At 39.1% G+C, this 8,333-nt stretch overlaps 1 pseudogene; it reads left to right on the plus strand.

Annotated features, from left to right (window-relative positions):
• The first annotated feature begins 3,504 nt into the window (after positions 1-3,504).
• On the plus strand, positions 3,505-7,798 carry LOC124228174 (metalloendopeptidase OMA1, mitochondrial-like; annotated as a pseudogene).
• Positions 7,799-8,333: the final 535 nt, after the last annotated feature.

The raw sequence follows: 8,333 nt of genomic DNA on the forward strand, positions 1-8,333 counted from the left end.
TACCACCTCGTATTACCGCTACTTCAAAGCCCCTTGTTAGAAGGAGGTGGTTAGGAGGAACGGACCACCATCATTGCAAGCAACATGGTCGGAACCTATGGTTAGTCCATGGGCCATTAACCCTACTCAGTGCACAGATCTCCACTGAGCAATGCTTGAGGGACAAAAAAGACCATTATCAAGGTCATTGATGCTGGAATTAAGTTGTTTGGATTAAGGTCATGAAATATAGTTTTAAAAGTCTCTCATAGCACAAGGTCATTGAAAAGCCTTAATAGTAATGGAGGGGTGCAGGAATTACAGAGCTGTACCTACAAAGCTGGTGAAGTTGCATTGCTGCTATTTATCAGGTTAGACAATCTTCACTCATTCCCTTCACAGCCCTTTATAGATCATGTTCAATGTATCAAGTAATGTGCAGGCCGTTTTAGGATGAAAGACATATGCTCTGTTTTAAGGGAGTACAGACATGCTAAGTATACATCACACATGAGCCACCACTCCTTTCATGCTTCTGGCAGACCTCGCAGTCATTTACAGCACACTTACCCTCAGAAACCGTCTCAGCATAGTCTAACTGATTCCAGTTTTTAGAGTTGGCATGAGTGGTAAACCCTTTTGTTTAGTGTCACTGCAGAAATATTCATGAATATGTCACTATGCCTCTATAATGTATTTGAAGTCCACTAGATGCCCAGCTTCTGCCTCATGAATATACATACTGAGAAAGTATAAGTTCCTCTATCAATTTTATACTCAGTGGATTAAGCAGCTTTCTGCCTCATGTGCCCAGTTTCTGACTTTTCTAGCACTCTTCAAATTGGGAAGAGTGCAAATGATTTTAAGGAAGAGTTATATGGATAGTAAAGGCAAACTTTTTACTCCTTGTTGCACGATTGCAGTGTCTTTTCACTCAGGCGTGTCATGAGTGAGAAATTACGGAGTGCTTACTCTGTGCCAGGCACTCCATTACACACTGCAAGTTTGGGGACAATGAGAAACTATTTTTGACTTCAATTTAGTGGAGGAAACATATATGAAAATAAATATCCTTCACAATAAAGCAAGGGTAGAGGAATATACAAAACTAGGAGAATCCAGGGAAGAAAATGCCAGGGAGCATCATAAAATGTGCTAAAAGGGAGGGGCATTTGAGCTGGATCTTGAAGAGTAAGTGGGGTGCAGGAGCCTGATCAGATGAAAACAAGCTTTCTAAGGAAAGGAAGAACAGGGGAGCCAGATGCACTGAGGTTTGAAAGTGCCTCATTCAAAATGAGGCTGATAAAATAGTTTGGGCCCAGTGTACTATAAATGAAAGAGCAAATAATACTCCTGACTTGTTTATTAACATTATTTCCAGTTTGTGTATTTTCTAGGCTAACTAAATGTCCACAATCCAAGGAGCTATTACTTCCTGCCATTAAATGAGCCAGTTTATCAACATGGGAAATCTTTTGTGACATTCCGGAAGGAAAAAGAAGGGAAGGAAGGAAGGAAGGGAGGGAGGGAGGGAGAGAGGAAGGGAGGAAGGGAGAGAAAGTGAGAGGGAGGGAGATGGAGATAAATCACAACTGAAAGAAAAGAAGGAAGAGGAGAAAGTAAAGAGGGAAATAAAAACTAAGAAATCATTTGGGTCCACTGCCAACAAGAGTTAGGAAAGCTGATTTCTTAAGATAAACTGAAGTAAAACAAAATATGCTCCATATGTTGAAACTGTATACTTAGTTTAGATAAACAAAAACATGTTTGGAGAATAGCTGCCATAATTAAAAAGAAATTAAAAGAAAGAAAGAAAAACCATCTGGGGATAGATGCATCTTTAAACACACACACACACAAACACACACACACACACACACACAGACAAAAATACACAGTGATTCCAAAACTTCAAGTGTTTCTTGATTTAAGTAAACTCTCTTGTTGCAAAAGGCCATTGCAACAGTCTTTGCCCAGAGCACCCCATGTTCCTTGCTGGAGCTCTACAGGGCTGTCAGCATTGCTCAAACACTGATGCCCTTTCCAAATGCTGTCCTTTGCTCCTGCTTTCTTCTCTGCTGTGAATGCACATCCTCCCTTCTCCCTCTGGATGCTGACGCTTACTTATCTCTGAGTGCTTAGCTCAGACATCACCTCTTCCCAGTGGTGTCCAGACACACAGCGGAGTTGACAACCGCTTCCTTATCTGTGAACTTTATACATGTGTGTCAGTTTCCTGTGGCTGCAATAACAAAGTACCACAAACTGGATGGCTTAAAACAATAGCTTATTGTTTCACAATTCTAGAGGCTAGAAGTCTAAAATCAGGATGCTGGCAGGGTTGGTTCCTTCTGAGGGTTCTAAGGGAGAATCTATTCCATGCCTTTCTCCTAGCTTCTGAGGATGATTGGCAATCCTTGGTGTTGCTTGAACTGTAAATGTATCATTTCAATCTCTGCCTCCGTCTTCACATGGCATGCTCCATGTGTCTCTGTGCCTTCACATGGCTGTCTTCTTATAAGGGCACCAGTCATGTTGGATTAGGACCCCACCCTCCTCCGGTATGGCTCATGTTAATTTAATGAGTCACATTTACAACCACCTTATTTCCAAATTAGGTCACTTTCTGAAGTATTGGGGGGTTAGGACTTCAATATAATTTTTTTTAGGAGAACACAATTCAACCCATAATAACATGCCTCTAAGATAGATTTGATTTCATTGAAGGAACCAGATGAATGCATGTCTGTGTCCTGCATCCTCAAAGAAGTTGATGAGAAATTCCATTTTAAGGACTATACCTATTTTTTAACCATATTGTCTCCAAGACTGAGCATAGTAAATTTAGTAAGTCCATAGTTAATGTTTTCTAAATGCAATTAAATATGGAAAATTATGGGCAAAATGTTTCTGATTAAACCTAAAAGAAGATTAAGAAGCAGTTAAGTCTACACTTGAGGGGAAGCACAGGGCATGTGGTGACCCTCATGTCACTACACTTCCCAGGCAGGATTTCTTCCCCAGCAGTGGGCAATGTGAAAGAGGAGAACTCTTGCCTGCAATAGCCTAATGGGACGAGCATCTGAGAATAGAAGACCCATGTTTGAATGTAGTTCTGTCTAGGTAGCTATATTGTGTTGATACTAACACTCCTTCTCTGTTTGCCTCAGTTTATCCTCAAAAGATGAGAATTAGACAAGGAGTGATTTTAAAATTTAATGAAGCATAAGAAGTCTCTTTTCAAATGAAATTTTGCCCAAAGCCCAAATGTAAATAGCAGACCCATGTGAATGCCACTGGCTCAGTCATCTCCAAGGAATCTTCACAGAAAGTTCTAAACAATTCTGGAAACATGGATTAAAACCACCTTGTCAGATGAAAGTCTAGATTTTATAAGCAGTTGTAGACATAAGAGAGTCAACCATGAAAAAAAAGAAGAAGAAGAAATGGACAACTTATTAGAAAATAAGAGATGCTAAGGAGGGAAACAGGAAAGATGGACGAAGATCTTTGACAAAACGTGCTATGGCCATAGAAAGGTATTTCAAAGTGGCCTCCCATTTGTTTCATGTAATCAATTCTAAATTATGCTGGCTATATTTTTTAAAAGGACAGTATTGTTTCTAAACACGTCATAACTATATAATTGCAAAGGCAACAGTCTAAAGGTGAGACAGAGAATGTGGAAGACTCCATGTAAATTTCAACTAATGGATCACAGGGAGACGGATTTGTTGTTCTCAAGTACTCAAGTTAGTAATACTTAAAAGCAATTTATCATAAGTACTCCTTTGCATTTTTTGCTCCAGCAGTCATGAATTGGTTATATTTCCCAGGGCACACATTTTGTTGTAGGTTTCTATTTTTTGGTGCAAGCTTATCCGTCATTCTGATGTGCCCATCCCTAACTTCAACTTCTATTCTTCTTTCCAAATGTACCTTAAGCTTAACATACTCAAGGAAACCTCTGAACACCCAGGTCCAACCCCACTCTCCTCCTGTGCCTCTGTGCTTCCTCTGTACCTGGGAAGAATTGATACAGTTGTGCTGTCACACTGAATTGTAAGCTACTTATTCAATTGCCGCTTATTTTCAAATAATGAGTTCTTCTGGGCAGTTTCATTTGTGCCTTTACTCCCCAGTACTTATTCACTGTGCCTGGCACATAATAGATATTGATAAATGTTTGCTGAATTAATTAATTAATATGTAGAAGAGTCTATTTCAAACTGTTTTAAAATTTTCAGGTAATGTTGTTAACGTACCAAGACGAGAGTAGGCGTACTTTGAATGTCAATATTCCATTTGACTTAAATAAGAGAAATGAAATTCCTCAGTCAAGTCTCTGGTGGCTTTATATTTCTGATTCAACACAGTCATGAAGAGGGAATTCAGAAAACAGGCATTTTTTTTCAAACTTTTCTTGGAAATTAGCCCAAGAGCCAAATGTTTTATTTTAATGGTGTGTTTCTTCTCTCATACCACAACTAGGAAAGCATTTCAGATCACACATACACACAATGTTTGTTTGTATTTACTATAATTCCTGATGCAACTCCAGATGCTTGGACCATTTGGGCATCTAATACATGTTTGATGAATTAAGGAATAAATGAAGGAACACTTGAATAAAATGAGCTAAGATTCTGACATCCATTAGCAAGCTGTTACCAGTTTTCATCTGCCTAGTTTGAATGTAGGCCATCTCTTTGGAGAGAGGGAATGGAAAAAACTGATGCAAATAACTGATCTGTTCAATGCTTTTGAATCAATACTTAAAGTCTAATCACTTGTAAGACATTTGGTACACCATGAGGTGGAATACTGGTATCTGGCTCCAGGTCTGTCCCCACGTTGCTCTGTGAGATTAACTTTTTAGCTGATAAGATTGAGCTTGGTCCCACCTACATTAATATATTCTGACTTTATGGAACACAGACCAGATTTTCTTTAGGTCCAATGTAGTTTAGTATGATTCTGACATGATTATACATGAGGCCAGATTACAATAAGTATATATCCCAGGAAGGCTTTTAATTTTGTGTCTTTGGTAAGCAAGCATCATCTCAAAGTCTTAATTTAAAGATTTAAAAACATGTCTCTTTGATTAATTTCCAGGAAAAATTGTTAGAAAAAACTTATCCTCTGTGTCTCAAGAAATACACCTTTGGCCCCATACTTACGTCCCATTCTATATTCAAAAATTCTGCAATTAAGTGGAGACCCCCTTCTTAGAAGAGAGTTTCACTCAGCATTATTTGAAAGTGGAGCATGCCTCTTTCACGGGGTAGGAGTGTTAAGGAATGTCACTCACTACCTCAGGTAGTTTATAAAATATCTAACATACTATACACGATACTCCCTTGAGAATTCCAGCAAATTAAGCATTCTCCACCTCGTTACACTCCTCACCCAGTTTATAAATTATTTCCCTGGTCAATGTCAGGGTGACACACCACGTCTGATCACGCATTTATATAGCAGCTCAAAACTCAAAATGCTCTTTCATCTGCATCATCTTAATAGAACCTCACAAGTCTTCGAAGGTCAGGTCAGATTGATTTCTGCTCATTTTCCAGATAGAGAAATTGATGCTCTGAACTTTCAAGATTTATGAAAAGATAGATAATGAAAATGGATGGAATTGTGCCTTGAAGCTAAGTGTTTGATTTCTAGTTCAAGACTAATTGATTATACCACAGTGCTCTAATGGGCATTCAAGAAACAGCTTTGTTTGTTCATGCAATCTTTCCTTCAACCTATTGACTGAGCATCTATTATTTGCAGATATTGTGCCTGTGCTGGTGTTTTAATGGTAATCAAGCCATAATCCCCTTCCTCCCTAAGCTTATAGTAGGGGAGGAAAAGATAAAGGCAATTGCAGTGCTTAACTCACTCAGAAAAGCAATAAACAAATGAACACAATCACTTCCCAGGGCAATCATCTTCACTTTTGTCACCACCAGGATAATCGAGCAAAAGAAAGGCTATAGACTACAGTCTGTTGCTAGAAACTGCGTTCTCTTCCAATTTAATTCACTGACCAACTGGAGAAATGTAACACACTAGCTGTAACTGCACCAGACTGTCATCATTAGAAATTAACCATATAGTAAGTAAGTATCAGGGTCTGGGGGAAAATCATTGCGATAGGTTGGCTTTTCTGCCTGGGAACTTTCATTTCTAGAGGACTTTCAATGATAAAAGAAGAGGACACCTCTAGAATACCAAAAGTAAGGAAATTTGGATGATTACCTGAAAACGTACTGGATGGCATGACTCTTTCTCAAGTAAGCTCATGATAAATGAAGTTACAGTCGTCTCTGCTTTTTCAGGATTGCGTCCTCTAAACTGCTTTCCCATAAGAGACATCAGGAGTCTCCACACTTGTCCATGGTTTCAGCTTGTTCTGGTTCCTCTCTTGTTGATAACTCTTAAACCATTGCAGAAACTACTTTCTTTCTTTTCTTTTTTGAGGAAGATTAGCCCTGAGCTAACATCTGCCGCCGATCCTCCTCTTTTTGCTGAGGAAGACTGGCCCTGAGCTAACATCCATGTCCATCTTCCTCCACTTTATACGTGGGACGCCTACCACAGCATGGCTTTTGCCAAGTGGTGCCACGTCGGCACCCCGGGCCGCCGAGAATCAGAACGTACAAACTTAACCACTGCACCACCGGGCCGGCCCCCAATGCAGAAACTACTTCCAATCATTGTATGTAGAGGCATAAGGAAATGGTAGCAGGCACTTCCTCCTAACGAGAAGGAACTGTTTAAAGAAAGTATAGGGAAAAATAAATGGAAGCTGTTCCTCGGTTTGCGTAGTTTGGGATTGCTATTTGCAGTGTTTTATTTTACTCACCTGTAAGTGAGTCCAAACACAGGAAGAAGCAAGCTACTATTATTGAGGGAAAAGAAGATTATAGACTTTTATCAGAACTGGAATGTGAAGCATGCATGGAGGAATTGAAAAATGATACGCTAATTGAGAGAGATGTCTGGTCCATGCCTGTTAAAGTGTGGGTATTATCTACTAGAATGCAATAAAGACATCCCAGGGATCTCTGAGATCAATTGGATTATCCATGTGGTTGATTCCCCAGATATAAATGTGTTTGTGATTCCAAATGGACATATTTATCTTCACTGGACTTTCAAATAGTGTAACTGATATTCGTCAACTTTCTTTCCTTTTGGCCATGAAATAGCACGTGCAATCCTTGGTCATGATGCAGAAAAGGCTAATATGGTTCATTTATTGGATTTCCTAGGTCTGATTTTTCTCACAATGATTTCGAGCAATTGTCCTCAAGATAGTTTGGTACTCTTGGGACAGTGGCTATAGTCTAAATTGCAGGAGCCACGTGTTTGATAGACCATACAGTAGAACTTTGGTGACTGAAGCCAACAAATTTGGACTAAAGCTTGCTGCAAAGGCTTGTGTGGACTCAGAGCCAGTTCAGTGTTTTGGCAGTGGGTGGAAATTGCGGATAGCCTCCATGGTCATCTCACATCGCTGGAATGGCTATCGACACAGCCTTCTCCTGGAAATTGGGCTGAGCATTTGAATAGACTCACACCTCAGGCTCTCAAAATCAGAGAGATCTGTAATTGCCCACGACTTTCTGGACCAAACCCTTGATTACTCTTCAAACTCAGTATGTAACATTTTCTTGAAGAATTAAAGAAAGAAGACCTAACTATCACCGTTAGGAAACAGAAAATGGATACCCTTCCCATTCAAAAACAGGAACAAATACCATTAACATATATAGTTGAGAAAAGAACTGGCAGTTGGATTAAAATTTATGGGATGTGAGATATATGAAGGATGCAGAAATGTTTATCATTTTTATGTTATTTTAAAAAATGATGTTTGAAATAAAAACAAAAATGGATATTCAGGGTCAAGTCGTGTATGTTACAGGTATTACCTAAATTCTTCTACTAGGTACTTATTTTTCATGAAACATTAAAGCATTTTAATCTATTTTAAAATATCTTCAATGAGGAAGACGTCACAGAATAAATTTATATTAGACATTTAAACAATCACAATTGCACCCCTATTGTGTGCAAGTCATTACTCTAAGCCTGTGGGGAAAAGTGAGCCAGAAAGTAATCCACCCTTGCAGGAAGCCTGTTACTCAGTGGCTGTGAAAAATCAAGCAGCTCAGTATGTAGCCTCCATTTGGTATATGCTACATACCTGGCATGAGAATGGAGGAAGAGCAGAAGACACCTTGGCATATTAGCTTGATATTTAAGAAAACACTTAAATATGTCTTTGAATCAATTATCAGTTCACCTCAGTGAAAACATACACTTGAAGAGACCATAGTCATCATTTAATT

This window comes from Equus quagga, chromosome 16 (assembly GCF_021613505.1).
Source record: "Equus quagga isolate Etosha38 chromosome 16, UCLA_HA_Equagga_1.0, whole genome shotgun sequence".
Taxonomy (NCBI): Eukaryota; Metazoa; Chordata; class Mammalia; order Perissodactyla; family Equidae; genus Equus; species Equus quagga.